The sequence below is a fragment of the Haematobia irritans genome, chromosome 5 (assembly GCF_050003625.1).
Source record: "Haematobia irritans isolate KBUSLIRL chromosome 5, ASM5000362v1, whole genome shotgun sequence".
Classification (NCBI taxonomy): domain Eukaryota; kingdom Metazoa; phylum Arthropoda; class Insecta; order Diptera; family Muscidae; genus Haematobia; species Haematobia irritans.
Window position 1 is genome coordinate 157866577 of NC_134401.1, and position 18534 is coordinate 157885110.

Sequence of the window (18534 nt, forward strand, 5' to 3'; positions counted from 1 at the left end):
CCATAATTTTTTTATATGTTTTTTATTTATTTTTTTTTTAATTTAATATCGCCAATGTGTCAAATTATTTTTATATCCTATATATTGTAGTCTAAGTATAGTGCTGTAGCTATAACTTTTATTTTTAATTTTATTTTGGGACATTTGTAAAATATATGTTCTTTTTGTTTTTATAAATATACGAGTCAAGAATTTTGAAAATATTGTGTATTATTTGTAAGCTCCAAGGCTATACGAAAGACAACCTTTTATGTTTTTCACAATTAAAACTTTTTTAAATTTTTTTTAATCCACTTTATATAACATTCAATTTAGTTTTATTAAGTAATATCAATTTTTAACGCCTTTGAAAAAATACGGACTTTCAGGATAAACATATATTCAGAAATTTCTCATTTTATAGTTAGGTAATTGCTTTTTTGTTTATATGAAATTTATTTTTTTTATTTTGTTGTTTTTATATAAAATTTAAACACTTCTTTAGAGATGTGACTCACAGTTATATCTTCAGTTGATTGTTAGTAACAAACGACTGCATTTACCAAAAATTCTAGCCTCCTTTTATACAGTATTATTCAAATATCGAAAATTATTCCATGTTACCCAAATCAAGTTCCGAAAACAGGTACATTTTTATTAACAAAAATAATTAGAGCAAATCGCTTTATCGATGCAAATTAAAAGAGGTAGTTACCTTTTTTTAATTTGCACTCATTCAAATTTGTCTGATGCTATCAAAGTAAAATTTATTAATGTATCTTTTTTTCCAAACAGGAACCATTTCTGAATTTCAAAATATTAGAACACATCGATAAATGTTAAAAAATTTGAAAATTAACACTGAGCACTCGCCATCGTTAAGAAATTTTTAATAATTTTTTGTATATACAGAATAGTTGCCGAGAAGTGTTGCCAAGTTCGCTATGACCATTCTATCTGTCAAACTTGATATTTTGCCTAGACAGCTCATTATATTGCTAACAAGACAATTACAACATTTTCATACGATAAATGTTAAAAATTCTTAAAATTAACACTAAGCACTCGCCATCGTTAAGAAATTTTTAATAATTTTTTGTATATACAGAATAGTTGCCGAGAAGTGTTGCCACGTTCGCTATGGTCATTCTATCTGTCAAACTTGATATTTTGTTTAGACAGCTCATTATATTGTTAACAAGACAATTACAACATTTTCATACATACACGCAAAAAAAAGTGCCTTCCAAAAAAAGTTCAACAATTTAGTTTAGCCATTTTGAAATAATAAAATAATACTTGTTTCAGCAAAAAAGATCCTAAACTGAAAGCAATTCGATATAGTTTTTTTTAACTAGAATAAGGTATGTCATTTTACTAACACTGAGTTCTTCTCGGTGTATAAGAATTTACAACTGAACAAGAAATTTTTATTCACTGATAACAACGGATTTATAAAAATGAACAAAAACCCAACTAAAATCGGGTTTCCTCAAATTTAGTAAAATTTCTGATAAAATAATAAATCTGACTTCCTTTATTATAGAAAACTTATCATATAACAGGTTGGCTGATAAGTCCCCGGTCTGACACATAGATGGCGTCGCTAGTATTAAATGCATATTATTTTTATATAGTACCAACCTTCAAATGATTCGTGTCAAAATTTGACGTCTGTAAGTCAATTAGTTTGTGAGATATAGCGTCTTTTGTCAAGCAACTTTTGTTATTGTGAAAAAAAAATGGAAAAAAGTAATTTCGTGTTTTGCTAAAATACCGTTTTCTGAAGGGAAAAAATACGGTGGAAGCAAAAACTTGGCTTGATAATGAGTTTCCGGACACTGCCCCAGGGAAATCAACAATAATTGATTGGTATGCAAAATTCAAGAGTGGTGAAATGAGCACGGAGGACGGTGAACGCAGTGGACGCACGAAAGAGGTGGTTACCAACGAAAACATCAAAAAAATCCACAAAATGATTTTGAATGACCGTAAAATGAAGTTAATCGAGCAGAGGCCTTAAAGATATCAAAGGAACGTGTTGGTCATATTATTCATCAATATTTGGATATGCGGAAGCTCTGTTCAAAATGGGTGCCGCGCGAGCTCACATTTGACCAAAAACAACAACGTTTTGATGATTCTGAGCGGTGTTTGCAGCTGTTAACTCGTAATACACCCGAGTTTTTCCGTCGATATGTGACAATGGATGAAACATGGCTCCATCACTACACTCCTGAGTCCAATCGACAGTCGGCTGAGTGGACAGCGACCGGAGAACCGTCTCCGAGGCGTGGAAAGACTCAAAAGTCCACTGGCAAAGTAACGGCCTCTGTTTTTTGGGATGCGCATGGAATAATTTTTATCGATTATCTTGAGAAGGGAAAAACCGTCAACAGTGACTATTATATGGTGTTATTGGAGCGTTTGAAGGTCGAAATCACGTCAAAACGGCCCCATATGAAGAAGAGAAAAGTGTTGTGCCACCAAGACAACGCACCGTGCCACAAGTCATTGAGAACGATGGCAAAAATGCATGAATTGGGCTTCGAATTGCTTCCCCACCCACCGTATTCTCCAGATCTTGCCCCCAGCTACTTTTTCTTGTTCTCAGACCTCAAAAGGATGCTCGCAGGGAAAAAATTTGACTGCAATGAAGAGGTGATCGCCAAAACTGAGGCCTATTTTGAGGCAAAACCGAAGGAGTACACTACCAAAATAATATCAAAAAATTGGAAGGTCGTTATAATCGTTGTATCGCTCTTGAAGGGAACTATGTTGAATAATAACAAGTAAGTAAAGTAGAAAGTCGGACGGGGCCGACTATATCATACCCTAAACCACCATTACAAAATTAGTAATCATAAGCATTTTTGGGTAACATATAGGTCTGGGAGATAAACCGCAGTTGCATATTTAAGAAAATTAAGGGGTACATGTCTATGGGTGCTTTGTCTCAATGTTAATGTTCGGTTTACCCTACAAGGACAAAAAAAGTTCCCTACTTTCCCATACATTCCCAAACAATTTTCCCTACTATATTTTTCGTTAAATTTAAAAAATTTTACAAAACAAAAATGGTTCTAAGTACTTTATTATCTTAAAACATGAATATGCAACGTATATAACTTAGAATATAAATCTGTATTACCACCACGGTTGCCACAGTTGGTAGAATTCTACCCAAATTAGTAATCATTTTTGTTAAATCTCTATAAAAATAAAATTTTGGAAAAAGTTTCTATAAACAAATTTTTGTGATTTTGACAATAAATTCTATAGAAATAAAATTTTGAGAAAAAATTCCACAGAGATAAAATTTTGAGAAAATTTTTTTATAGAAATAATATTTTGAAAAAAAATCTATAGAAGTACAATTTTGACAAATGTTCTATAGAAATAAAATGTTGACAAAATTCTCTACTGGAATAAAGTTTACCACACATTGTTAAAGATCAAGCCTTGCCGGCTTCTAATTTCCTCCTCTAGAGCTACCAAAATGTAAAAATTATTACAAATTGTGTTGTGTGAAAAAGTCCTACATTGTGGCCCTACGTCCCTACAAGACGCTAAATATTTGAAAACCCCTACATATAGGGAATTTCCCCTACTTCTAGCAACACTGGCTGTGTTGATATTGCACCTACGGAGTTAGTATGCCACTAATATTGAGCCCATTATTAAAAAAGAGAAAATCGTTAAATTAGTGTGGGTAATAAATACAAATTTGTAAAAATCGAGCAATATTCTTATGTAAGAGCTAAAATTATGTATAAGTACGATCGGCTAGTACATCAAAATTTTAAATTTGAGTAACATTGGTTAATAAATAAGAGTACTATGGCCAAATTTGGGAAAATCGAGCGATACATATATATGGAAGCTATATCTAAATCTGAACCAATTTGCATAATATTTTGCGGGTTTGATTAATACCAAAAAAGGTTACCTTGTGCAAGATTTGAGTAAGATCAGTTAAGAAATGAGGCCTGTATGGTCAAACATAAAGTTATTAGGGGGGAATTTTTCAATATCGGGTGATACATATATGGGAGCTATATCTACATCTGAACCGATTTCGATGAAATTTTGCACATATAGTTAGTACTATTTACTAAAAGTTGGATCAAGCCAACTTTTAGTAAAATCGGTTAATAAATAAGGGTTCTATGGCCAAATTTGGGAAAATCGGGCTATACATATATATGGGAGCAATATCTAAATCTGAACCGATTTCGATGATTTTTTGCACATATAGTTAGTGCTATAGAAGACTACATTTAGCCAAATTTGGGTAAGATCGGTTGATAAATAAGGGTTTTATGGCCAAATTTAGAAAAATCGGGCGGTACATATATATGGGAGCTATAGCTAAATCTGAAACGATTTCGATGATTTTCTGCACATATAGTTAGTGCTACAGAAGATTATATTTAGCCAACTTTGAGTAAGATCGGTTGATAAATAAAGGTTTTGTGGCCAAATTTGGGAAAATCGGGCGATACATATATATGAGAGCTATATCTAAATCTGAACCGATTTGGATGAAATTTTGCAGACTTGAAGGACGATAGAAAAGATTACCTTTTGCAAAATTTGGTGACGGTCCGTTTAAAAAAAGCGCAACGTGACCCCATTTGTGGAAATCGGGCGATACATATATATGGGCGTTCGTCCTTGTGCCCAAAAACCTCCCTGTACCAAATTTCATCAAAATCGGTTAATAATTGCGACCGGAATCCTGTGAACAACAAATACATGGACAGACGGACACCAAGCGCTAGATCGACTCAGGAGGTGATTCTGAGTCGATCGGTATATATTTTATGGGGTCTAAAATCAATATTTCTGGTAGGCACATTTTTTTGACGATCAAACTTATTATACCCTGACCACTATGTGATTTAGGGTGTAAAAATTGGAAGGTCGTTATAATCGTTGTATCGCTCTTGAAGGGAACTATGTTGAATAGTAACAACGAATTTTGACAAAAAATTTATTTTTCTTTGTTTGAGCGGGGACTTATCAGCCAACCTGTTATATGAATAAGACTTAGTATAGAAAAATATTTTAGTTCACTTGTACTAAAAAGTATACAATCCATCTTTGGCACTATACGAAGTTCAACTTTCTTCAAAATTAGCTCATTTAAAAAAGGGTAAATTTTTTTTTATTTGATACAAAAGTGATTGACAATAAAATTTGCTAAACTTTAAAGACGATACATCCTATCTTTATATTTCTGAACTGACTGTACCCCAATATTTTGACCAGTACGAATTTCTACTTTTACCTGTCTGATACGATTTAATGGCATGACGTTTAATTGTATTAAATTAAAATCTTAATACTAAAATAAAAGTAATAAAATGTCCATAATAAATATAAAAAAAATAATTAAAATTAATTATCAATCAATTCGAATTGATATACAAAGTGAACTCATAATAATTTGAAGTATATAGTTGTAAAAATTATTATATTATGTATTTTAAATACAAAAATATTTGAAAATGTTCTCCAATTGTTTAGGGTTAATACGATCAAAATGAAGTGATCCCTGATTAAGGTTAAAATTAACAAATTTGGAAGAAAGTAATCACGCTACCGTTTTCAATAATGGCGCTATCGTCCTGAAATTTGGCACAGATTCGCCTTCTGTCTGCAACTTCGAAGATGGGCTTATCGGTTCAGGTTTTAATATAGATCCCATATAAACGATTTGGGGTCTTGAGCATCTTGAAACCGCAATTTTTATTCGATTTGCCTGAAATTAGAAATCTAGATGTATTTAAGCGCCATAAATAGGTGTGCCGAAAATGGTGTATATCGCTCCATGTTTTGGTATAGCCCACATATAGACCGATCTCCCAATTTTACTTCTTGAAACCGTAGTTTTTATTCGATTTGTCTGAAATTGGAAATCTAGAGGTATTTTAGGACTACAAATAGATGTGTCGAAAACGGTGTATATTGCTACAAGGTTTAGTTTAGCCTCCGTATAGCCCTATCTCCTGATTTGATTTCTTGAGCGTCTAAACATCCGAACTTTTATCCTATCTGCCTGAAATTCAAAATCTATAAGTATATGGGGTTCATAAATAAGTGGTTTAGAGGTGTTTTCGGTCCGTAAATAGGTGTAGCGGTCCGTACATAGGTCCACGATTTGGTATATGTTAGCTCCCATATGTTAAGTCTCCTGATTTCCACGTTGGTATATATGCTTGTTTGGCAGAGTATCTGTCATCAAATCCACCTGAAATTCTATATATGTATTTTCAAGTAATCTGACGAAGAGTTTTCTACGGAAACAATTATAGTTTTTGATTCATGCTGGTGAGTATTTAAGATTCGGCCCGGTCGAACTTAAGTCTGTAGATACTTGTTTTCGTATATGTGGACAAATCTACTTAATGGAAATAAAATGGGTAAACTAAAATGATTATTTTCCATTATTTTCGAAGGCCCGTTTTATACCCTTCACCACTAAAGGGTGATACGGTCAAAATTTGGTCAATATAAACTTGACGTATTTCGTTCAATTTTGCATTTAAAATACCTGAACACCCCTCATTTTGAAGGTGTGTGTGTGTAGAATGTTGCTCCTATTTTGATTTTGGAATTCACTCTTCAGTTGTCAAAATGCCGTCCAAGCAAGAAGAGCAGCGTATCAAAATTTTGCTCGCGCATCGCGAAAATCCGAGCTACTCACACGCAAAGCTGGCAAAATCGCTAAAAGTTGCCAAATCAGCCGTTACAAATGTAATTAAAGTGTTTGGGGAACGTTTGTCGACAGCCAGGAAGTCTGGATCGGGGGGAAATCGAAAACCGGAAGACGCTGAGACGACAAAGAGAGTTGCCGGTAGTTTCAAGCGAAACCCTAACCTCTCTCTCCGAGATGCCGCAAATAAGCTGGGTGTATCGTCTACAACCGAGCAAAAAACGAGCAGGACTATCGACTTACAAGAAGGTAGTGACTCCAAATCGCGATGAAAAACAAAATACGACGGCCAAAGCGCGATCCCCGACGATGCTGACGAAGTTTGACTGCGTGGTAATGGACGACGAAACCTACGTCAAGGCCGACTACAAGCAGCTTCCGGGACAGGAGTTTTATACGGCAAAAGGAAGGGGAAAAGTAGCAGATATTTTCAAGCACATAAAACTGTCAAAGTTCGCAAAGAAATATCTGGTTTGGCAAGCCATCTGTACCTGTGGCTTGAAAAGCAGCATTTTCATAGCTTCCGGGACTGTCAACCAAGAAATTTACGTGAAAGAGTGTTTGAATAAACGTCTGCTGCCTTTCCTGAAGAAACATGGTTGTTCCGTACTGTTTTGGCCGGATTTGGCATCTTGCCATTACGGTAAAAAGGCCATGGAGTGGTACGCCGCCAACAACGAGCAGGTGGTTCCCAAGGACAAGAACCCTCCCAACACCAGAGCTCCGCCCAATTGAGAAATACTGGGCTATTGTCAAGCGGAACCTAAAGAAGACCAAAAAAACTGCTAAGGACGAGCAGCTGTTCAAGGCAAACTGGCTTTCTGCGGCGAAGAAGGTGGACAAGGTGGCTGTACAAAATCTGATGGCAGGTGTCAAGCGAGAGGCCCGGCAATTCGGATTTGGAAAAGCGAAAGCCTAACTGAATATTTTTCTGAATTTTATACTAATTGAACTTGAAAAATAAATTTAATTTGATTTTTTAAATAAACGATTTCACCGATTTACACGCGTTTTCCTTTGACCAAATTTTGACCGTATCACCCTATACAATAAGTCGACCGAACACCAAAAAGTTTTTCAGCGGTGGATTATCCCACCTCAGTAATACTGGTGACATTTCTGAGGGTTTCAAAGCTTCTCTAAGTGGTTTCACTGTAATGTGGAACGCCGTTCGGACTCGGCTATAAAAAGGAGGACGCTTGTCATTGAGCTTAACATGGAATCGGGCAGCACTCAGTGATAAGAGAAAAATTCACCACTGTGGTATCACAATGGAATGAATAGTCTAAGTGAGCCTGATACATCGGGCCTCCACCTAACCTAACCTAACCATCATTATGTGTACCTAATTTCGTTGAAATCGGTTCAGATTTAGATATAGCTCCCATATATATCTTTCGTCCGATTTCGATTAATATGGCCTCAAAAGCCAAAATTTTGCCATGATTTGCTTCAAATTTTGCACAAGGCGTACGTTTAAGAGTATCATTCAGTGTGTTAAATTTGGTTAAAATCAGTTCTGATTTAGATATAGCTCTCATATATATCTTTCGCCCGATTTACACCCATATGACCACGAAGTCCAAAATTATTCTCCCATTTACGTTTTTTGCTGAGATAGCAGGATTATTAACTATGCATGTCAAATTTGGTCCACATCGGTTCATATTTAGATATAGCTTCCATATATATGTACGCCAGAGTAGGGGAAATATGGTAGAATGTTTCATATTTTAGACCCATTTTCAATGGGAGTTTCCTCCAACTGACACGATAGTTTTCACAGAGAATACATTTAATATGCTATTTAAGTGCGTCATCTTGATCTAATATGGCCAAAATACCCACATTTTACACAAAATTCTGTGATGATTCCCCCATATCGTAGTCATATCCTTCACACCTGTAATGCCAAACTTTCCACAGAATGGTCGAATTTTAAATAAAACTCCGACTTGCGGAAATATCGCCCGAATTATCCAAATAATATATCACAACCCACAATTGACCATATATCTTGGCGAGATTTAACCAATATCTTTGTAAAACCCACTCGGCTGAGTAGCAAAAATTGTAAATATTACTCAAATTGTCCTATATCTCGAATACATATGTTTCGCCCTATAAATCATAAATGCTCTTTTGTACAATTGCATCAAAATTGCTCTAACTTCATATTTCCCATATTTTTACTAACATTGTGTTTCATCCCAGAGTGTTAGCCAATTTAATTTTTAATTCTAGCGATTTAGTAGAAGTATAAAAAATTGTCTCCAAATCGTTTCAGATATAAATATTTGTATATGGGAATATAACCCTTGATAATCTGCCAACAAATTTGAAGGAGTTGAGATGGTAGCACAAATTTTGGTCTACATAATGGTGAAGGGTATAATATAGTCGGCCCCGCCCGACTTTAGACTTTACTTAATTGTTTCTGTATGTGTCTTACTATTACTGTCAAAATTTTAGAAAACTTGATTTCCGATTTGGTCTCATATCACTTCTTCTTGTTAGCAAATATAAAAGAATAACTCGCTGGGCATTATTAGTCGACCAATGATGGGCCATGGGCCTGCAAATCATTATCATACAAAATTTGACATTTTCCTTTAGATTTTGGATAAGAAGAATTTGTCCATCTTTGCCAAAAATTTCGCATTTTTCGATTTCACATTTATGAATCATTTGAAATTATATTTCTAATTAAAAATCAACCATCATCATGTACTTTGACCGTGGGTTGTCCAATAATTATACCTACACATGTTTTGATAAATATCTTTTATGAATTTCGTCTCCCTAATGATAGTTAGAGGCAATTATCAATCTGTTTTTTTTTTAGCGTATTATTGTTAAACATTAGGAAATCTATTGATTTTCTATAGAATTCTAGTCAATTGGATAATAATAACAAACAACAACTATGGTCCGATGATTTACACAGGTATGGAAAAATAGTATCTACTATAATATTCATCAATCTATTAGATAAGAATTCACACACACACAGACACAAAAATAATAACAAATTACATATGACCTGTAATTTACAAGATCAATATTAGAAAATTATTATACTACATATTGAGATTAATACGAACGATTTAAGTACAGGCGTGGAGAAACTAAAATAAACCCCGCACCCCCCTTTGGAACTCATATGAAATCTGAAGTAGCTCAAACAAAATTTTAATATTAAATGGGAATTTTTTATACCCTCTACCATGGTATGGGGAATATATTAACTTTATTGCTCCATTTGTAGTAAATCGACATATCAGGGTTGGAAAATACAATTTTTAAGAAAGTGCCAAAAAGGTATTTTTTTGAGCGAAAAAGTACTTTTCACTAAATTTCAACAAAAACTCCATTGGAAGATTATTAACAAGAGCTCCTTTAGACTGAATTTTAAAGAAAATAAAATTTTGTTTGTCCATACCTTAATTTTAAATATTTTTTTGTTTTATATCCGCTTACAAAGACTACAGTAGTATTGTAATCACGGTTTGGTGATTGGTAGAATTCATGGTATTTCATAAATTTTCTGTAGATAAATAAACATACATTTGCGACAAAATTTCCTATAGAAATAAAATGTTGACAAAATTTTCAACCGAAATAAAAATTTGACAAATTTTTCTATAGAACTATAATTTTGACAAAATTTTCTACAGAAATAAAATTTTGACAAGATTTTCTATAGAAATAAAATTTTTACAATATTTTCTATAGAAATAAAATTTTGACAATATTTTCTATAGAAATAAAATTTTGAAAAAATTTTCTATCGAAATAAAATTTTGACAAAATTTTCTATAGAAATAAAATTTTAACAAAATTTTCTATAGATATAAAATTTTGACAAAATTTTTTATAGAAATAAAATTTTGACAAAATTTTCTATAGAAATAAAATTTTGACAAAATTTTCTATAGAAATAAAATTTTGACAAAATTTTCTATAGAAATAAAATTTTGACAAAATTTTCTATAGAAATAAAATTTTGACAAAATTTTCTATAGAAATAAAATTTTGACAAAATTTTCTATAGAAATAAAATTTTGACAAAATTTTCTATAGAAATAAAATTTTGACAAAAATTTCTATAGAAATAACAATTTTGACAAAATTGTCTATAGAAATAACAATTTTGACAAAATTTTCTATAGAAATAACAATTTTGACAAAATTTTCTATAGAAATAAAATTTTGACAAAATTTTCTATAGAAATAAAATTTTGACAAAATTTTGACAAAATTTTCTAAATAAATAACAATTTTGACAAAATTTTCTATATAAATACAATTTTGACAAAATTTTCTATAGAAATAAAATCTTGACAAAATTTTCTATAGAAATAAAATGTTTATGATTTTTTATCTCATAATCTCGGCTATAGGTCTATAAATTAAACTTGAAATTGTTGGTTTCTTGTTTTTTTATTTTCCAAAATTTTCTGTAGAAATAAAATGTTCTATAGAAATAAAATTTTGACAAAATTTTCTAAATAAACAAAAATTTTGACATAATTTTCTAAATAAATAAAAATTTTGACAAAATTTTCTATAGAAATAAAATTTTGACAAAAATTTCTTTAGAAATAAAATCTTGACAAAATTTTCTATAGAAATAAAATTTGGACAAAATTTTCTATAGATATAAAATTTTAACAAAATTTTTTGACAAAATTTTCTATAGAAAAAAAAAGTTGACAAAATTTTCTATAGAAATAAAATTTGGACAAAATTTTCTATAGATATAAAATTTTAACAAAATTTTTTGACAAAATTTTCTATAGAAAAACAAAGTTGACAAAATTTTCTATAGAAATAAAATTTTCGTTCGTTTTGTTTTGTTATTAAAGTGTGGCTCATTGTTGGGTTTAATGAACTGCCTGAATTAATTCTTATAATTGGTTGATAGTTTTGCTGCAAGTAGAGGATGCTGATGAGGAATGTGGTAATTCCGAAACGTGCGTCCATCCAACCATCTTGCAGTCTTGCAAATAAATTTGACAAACATTATTTTCCTCTGTTGGTTAAGCTACGCTTGTAGTTTAGAAAAAAACAACAACAATGAAATAAAATGTTCACAAAATTTTCTATAGAAATAAAATTTTGACAACATTTTCTATACTAGTAGATAAACAAAATCTTCTATAAAAATATAATTTTGACAAAATATTCTATAGAAATAAAATTTTTACAAAATTTTCTATAGAAATCAAAATTTTCGATAAAAATAAAATTTTGACAAAATATTCTATAGAAATAAAATTTTTACAAAACTTCTATAAAAATAAAATTTTGACAAAATATTCTATAGAAATAAAATTTTTACAAAATTTTCTATCAAAATAAAATTTTCTATAGAATACAATTTTGCAAAAATTTTCTATAGAAATAAAATTTTGACAAAATTTTCTATACTAGTAGATATAAAATTTTGACAAAATCTTCTATAAAAATAAAATTTTAACAAAATATTTCTATAGAAATAAAATTTTTACAAAAATTTTCTATAGAAATAAAATTTTGACAAAATATTCTATAGAAATAAAATTTTTACAAAACTTCTATAAAAATAAAATTTTGACAAAATATTCTATAGAAATCAAAATTTTGACAAAATTTTCTGTAGAAATAAAATTTGGAAAAAATTTTCTATAGAAATAAAATTTTGACAAAATTTTCTATAGAATTAAAATTTTGACAAAATTTTCTAAAAAAATAAAATTTTATAAAATTTTCTATAGAAATCAAAATTTTGATAAATTTTTCTATAGAAATAAAATTTTGACAAAATTTTCTATAGAAATAAAATTTTGACAAAATTTTCTATAGAAATAAAATTTTGACAAAATTTTCTATAAAAATAAAATTTTCTATAGAATACAATTTTGCAAAAATTTTCTATAGAAATAAAAATTTTGACAAAATTTTCTAGGGAAATAAAAATTTTGACAAATTTTTCTATAGAAATAAAATTTTGACAAAATTTTCTATACTAGTAGATATACAATTTTGACAAAATCTTCTATAAAAATAAAATTTTAACAAAATATTTCTATAGAAATAAAATTTTTACAAAATTTTCTATAGAAATCAAAATTTTGACAAAATTTTCGATAAAAATAAAATTATGACCAAATATTCTATAGAAATAAAATTTTTACAAAACTTCTATAAAAATAAAATTTTGACAAAATTTCTATAGATATAAAATGTTGACAAAATTTTCTATAAAAATAAAATTTTCTATAGAATACAATTTTGCAAAAATTTTCTATAGAAATAAAAATTTTGACAAAATTTTCTATGGAAATCAAAATTTTGACAAATTTTTCTATAGAAATCAAAATTTTGACAAATTTTTCTATAGAAATAAAATTTTGACAAAATTTTCAATAGAAATTTTGACAAAATTTTCATAGAAATAAAATTTTGACAAAATTTTCTAAATAAATAAAAATTTTGACAAAATTTCTATAGAAATAAAATTTTGACAAAATTTCTATAGATATAAAATGTTGACAAAATTTTCTATAAAAATAAAATTTTCTATAGAATACAATTTTGCAAAAATTTTCTATAGAAATAAAAATTTTGACAAAATTTTCTATGGAAATCAAAATTTTGACAAATTTTTCTATAGAAATCAAAATTTTGACAAATTTTTCTATAGAAATAAAATTTTGACAATATTTTCATAGAAATAAAATTTTGACAAAATTTTCTATAAATATACAATTTTTACAAAAAATAATATAAAATTTTGACGAAATGTACACCTACAACTTTCAATAGTGAAGGGTATTTCAAATACGTCCAAGTTAAATATTCAAGCGAATGAAGTTGTATTTTTTTATTGCCTTTATGTAATTCTAAAGTCCATAGCACCAACGAATTTGACTTTGGCGTCATAAGATTTCCATGTGATTTCGTCTTAATGTTGTGACGTTAATATTCCGTTTTTTATTAGAAAAACTTGTTAATAATCGCATACAAAAAAAATATGAAACACAATGATAATAAATACTAGAGCAATTATATTGAAATAAAAACTTTAGTGTTAATGAATGAATTCAATTGCATTATAACCTTTGATTACTAATGCAAAGGGGTTTCATTAAAGAAATTTAAATTTGAATTGAAAAATTTCCTTCGCCAGCAACCGCAAACAAATACAATACAATACTCGTACAATGCTACCTTTCATAGCATTAGCATTCGAAACTGCATGCATGTATAATGATGGTCACACCAACGAGATGCGATTGTTTTAATTCATAGTTTACTGATTAATTATAAATATTTAATTGAATTTTTTTGTTCAGTTCTTTTTTTCAATTTGTTTGTGAAAGAATGTACGTAACCTCTTGTTGCATTGTGTTTTGTTTTTCAGAAACTTAATCGCATTCAATGTAAATTTCCATTTAGCATCGAAAGGCCTGGTATATCTCAATGTGAAGATGTTTGCTTTCACCTTTCAAAATAAGTGGGAATTAAATATTATTTAAATAGATAATTAGACGTGCCTTAAAACATAAGAACAATTTGGTCTTTGTCAAATATTAATACCTTCCCTACAATTTACAAAAAAAATAAGTAGTCTACATTGTGGGAAAAATGAACTATCTCGTATGAAAATTGAACTAAATTGCATTCCAAATTTTGAGATTCATGAAATTAACATTTTCCGACATTTTTGAATTTTTAATTACCATTTGCTTAAACTTTTGCATTTGAATGTCCCTCCAAGTCTTCTGCGTCATAATAAGTTCTTTTAAGTTCCATTACATAGAATGAATTATTCTTCTAATGAGCCTATAACAAGGGCTTTAAAAGAGTTCAACAGAATCAATGAATACAATTTAGATTTAATGGTTAATATAGAAAAATTCGCTAATTTATTAGATCTTATATATTTTTAGTTTTAAGTCCTAGTCTGTAAGAAATTTTGTTATTCCATAGATTGAAATAAATAAATTAATTTACGAAATGCTCTTTCTCTCGAAAACCAAAAATGAACTAAAAATAAAGAAAAAAGTCTTAGCCATCAGATCATTCTCATTTTAACCACGCTGTAGTTCATTCTTACTATTTTTGAGAAGTGTACGAAAAACGTCTTCTTTTTAGTTAGAATTGAACTGATTTGTACGTCATTGAAATTTTACTAACATTAGGTCATACAATATACATGGAAAAAAGACAACAATCGTTGGGCTGGGGAAAATTTCTTACAAAAGTTTAAAAATAAACTAAAACTAAATAACATTTTTTCCATAAATATTAGTTAATTTTATCTTTCAGATTTACAATAAATTTTTTTCTGTGTGCCTAAAAAAATCACCCTTTAATCCTAGTACTAAGATCATATTTTCGCACGAATCATATAAAAAAACGTTAGCGCGGAATAAATGCGAAATCTTTGTTTTGAGTATTTTTAGACACATATTTATGCAAACCTGGATTTTTCGCTCGAAAAAATAGGCAGGCATATTCATAAGCGTAGGAAGGCCTCTGGGGAGGGGGCTTAGACCCCCCCAGAAAAATTTTAGCCCCCCCCAGAATTTGAAACTCTATTTATGATTTTCCATTTTTCAATAAATGTCAATAGTTTTTTTTTTTAATTTTTATAAAAATTAAACAAGTATATACAATCGCACAAAGTTCCGCTAAAGACTTTCACGAACAATCGAATTACTTGGGTTGTGGTAGCAGTTGCCGATGGCAATGTTTGAAGTCAGATATTTATGAAATAAAGCTTTGGTTGAACTTATGATTGATTTAGTTTAATTTAATTTAAAAAATAGTAATTGATATTAAAACTATTCTTTCATAAATTAATATCTTAATAATGCTGCGAAAAAGCGTTGCCAAAAAAGTAGTGAAAATGTTCTTTTTGGGTCTAGAAGTGCTGCAAAATTGGCGGAGAAGCAATGAATGTAATATGAGCTTGTCATAGGACAAATGTCCACCGTTTCAACAGACGTTGCAATGAATTTGCATCACTTCTTAAGATGAGATCCGAATTCAGTGTTTTGAATGTGAATTAAAAAATGTTGTGATATTTTCCCAAATAAATAATTTTTATATTGTTTTTATGATTTTCAATGCATTCTGACGCTTGGTTAAAACTTTTTCCTCGAATAATTTCCAAAATTATCGATTTTTCTATAATGGATTTAGCAGTTTTGTGCCAAAATTTGAATAATTTGTACCAATTTATTTATTCGTACTCTTATTTTTAAACTATTTGAAAAAAAAGAAAACAAAAAATTACACATTAAAATATGAAAAAAAAAGAAGTAAAAAACGTCCTGTGTAGTTAAAATAATTGAGGACATTTTTCGAAGTACTTTTAAAGTTGTGCCTTTAGAACAACTCACAATTTTTTTGCTGGGAAAAGTGTGGAACTACTTTTAGTTGCTTTATTGTAAATTAATTGTCGAGTTATTTTGATGTCTAATTTTTTATTCAATTTTATGAAATAAAACATTAATTGAACCTATAAGTTCAGTCTATAATTTTTTAGCTAGGGGGGCTATAGCCCCCCCTAGGAAAATTGTCTAGCTACGCTAATGGGCATATTATTTCTCATAAATAAGGTAACATCCCTGGGTTTGAGACCGTATTTACAGAGATAGTTGAAGATATTCGTTTTTCGCAGAAACTAAGCATTATCGAAAACGGACTTGGCATGTCGACCGGCTCTTTTTGAAAAGTGACGAGCTTCACGTGTGCTTCGGCACACAAATAAACAGGATCATAACTTTTGAACAAAATTCGAATTCTGGTATTACTAATAGCATTTGCTCTGGAATATATTCCTATGACTATTGCTCGTGCATAGTATAATTAAAGGTATCGTATTTTCAGTTCAATTCTTAATATTCTTTGTTCTATATATCTCCCTACTTTTTACGAACTATGATCGATTCCCAGAATTTGTTGAGTTCGGCTTAGAAATCATCAAATTTTTTAATTATCAACAGACCGACCTTGGAATTTACAATTTTCCATATCATCTCAATGAGATCACTTCCCTGCCAGCATTTCAAAGTTCCATTTCATCCTCATCGCTACCACAGACTCGTAAGTAATACTACAACAATCTTCAACTGTGATGGGGGAAGCGTATCAAAAAGTTCGGAATGTATATGAAAGTATTTTGCCATCACTATTGTTAAAAGAGTATTTTGTGAAACACCAAGCCCAACTATTTATTATAATTTATTTAAATAAAAACGATCATGAAGTGCTGAAAACATAGTTATTTCGCTTAAAATTGTGAAAGGTATATGGTGAACAATTTTTGACTTTCCAAATGGAATAAAAGGATAGTTTTTCAGATATTTTTTCAGACACGCTGCCTCCATCGAGTATAAAAACACGCTACAACATGTAACTTTCTAGTTGTAACTCAACATCATTCTTTTATTAATGTAAAAAATTATGTTATATGTGATGTGATAGTCGTATAATTGTATATATTTATAAGAATTTATAAATGTTTAATCAAATTAATAAACATCTAAACAATCTTGTTTTACTTGACCACAATGATTCTTTAACAACTATCTTAAAATGCACTTTTTCTGATAGCTCGAAGGGGCTCTTATTGGCGTCGTTCTAAATTTATCTAAAAAGGCACCTAATAATTGCACTCATGCGATACTTTTTTGTAGTAACTTGGCGTGGTACAACTTCTCAATAGTGACGGCGCTTTTGCGAGAAGTTTTGGATATCGTATAGGACAGTTTTCGACGTGGTGGGGATTCTCAGAAGTGCCGTCCAATTCACAAAATGTTGGCAGGGTTACTGCATTATCCTGGAACAATATGTAACGTTTGAAAAAAATGTAAATTGTTTTCTTTTTTTTTAATAAAAATCTACCAACCAGTAACGAACTAAATTCATTCTACAATTAACCAAGCGCAAATTTTTTGCCATAAGTGTCAGTAGGCGATCTTTACATACGTATATTTTGATACAAAAGTAATAAATACTATTTTACAATAAAAAAAATCCAAGTAAACAACACATCAACCTCCCCTATCAACAAATGAACAATTCATTTGACCCCAATGTTCGATGAAGCATTTCGAATTTATCGCAAAGAAATCTTTAATGTTTTTAACTCCAGTGAACAACAACTCAAATCGCATTAAAATTGAAACAAAAAAAAAGAAAGTTCTAAAGATCGTTTATAAAACAAAACACAATAACTAGTTTGTAAAATAAACAATTAAATTACACAAAAAATTAACCTTGTAGCAACTGCGTGCAATAGTTACAATATTAAGGTGGTACATAAAAACTATCATTTCGATTACTTGATAGGAAATCTATATCAGAAAAATATATTTGAAAATAGTTCAGTTATGTTTTTTTGTTCATTTCATGTTTTATTTTGGGAAAATTTTTTTGAGTACTCCACACCTTCTTGTGTCTATGTTGCGTTTTAAGATTGAAATTTGTACGAAAAAAGTACGAAAACTCGTACAATTCCTATTTTACAAACAATAAGCTAACCTGCTTTATTAAGCTAGCATGGCTAGGTACATATTACGAGTAAGCTAAAACGTTTTTTTTTTGTCATGACACCAAATAAAAGCTATATATGGACGTTGTATATATGTACTCGTATAAAAGGTGTGTACTCTGGTACTCTTTCGTACCCTTATAGTTTACCCTTGTAAGTTAGTCCATACGTGGTATACGTTAGACAAAAAAGGTATATATAGGTAAGTCTACAAGTAATTACGAACCGATATGGACTTTTGAGCGGTAATTGGAGAGTTAGAATGGAAATATGGGGGTCGCAA

At 29.9% G+C, this 18534-nt stretch overlaps 1 protein-coding gene and 1 long non-coding RNA gene across 3 annotated transcripts in view; both read right to left on the reverse strand.

Annotated features, from left to right (window-relative positions):
• LOC142238151 (ejaculatory bulb-specific protein 3-like) overlaps positions 1 to 18534 on the reverse strand; it is a 48075-nt gene that overhangs the window by 4773 nt on the left and 24768 nt on the right. The window contains exon 1 of one of the 2 annotated variants that reach the window (XM_075309709.1): positions 498 to 629. The exons of the other annotated variant lie outside the window; for it this stretch is intronic. The gene's annotated coding sequence lies outside the window, so the exon portion shown is untranslated. Of the gene's footprint in view, positions 1 to 497; positions 630 to 18534 lie in introns of those variants that run through there. 2 annotated transcript variants of the gene reach the window in all.
• On the reverse strand, positions 17112 to 17854 carry LOC142241069 (uncharacterized). Its single transcript, XR_012723473.1, has 2 exons — positions 17607 to 17854; positions 17112 to 17537 (listed from the first exon to the last, which is right to left on the reverse strand). It is a non-coding gene; the product is annotated as an uncharacterized LOC142241069 (long non-coding RNA).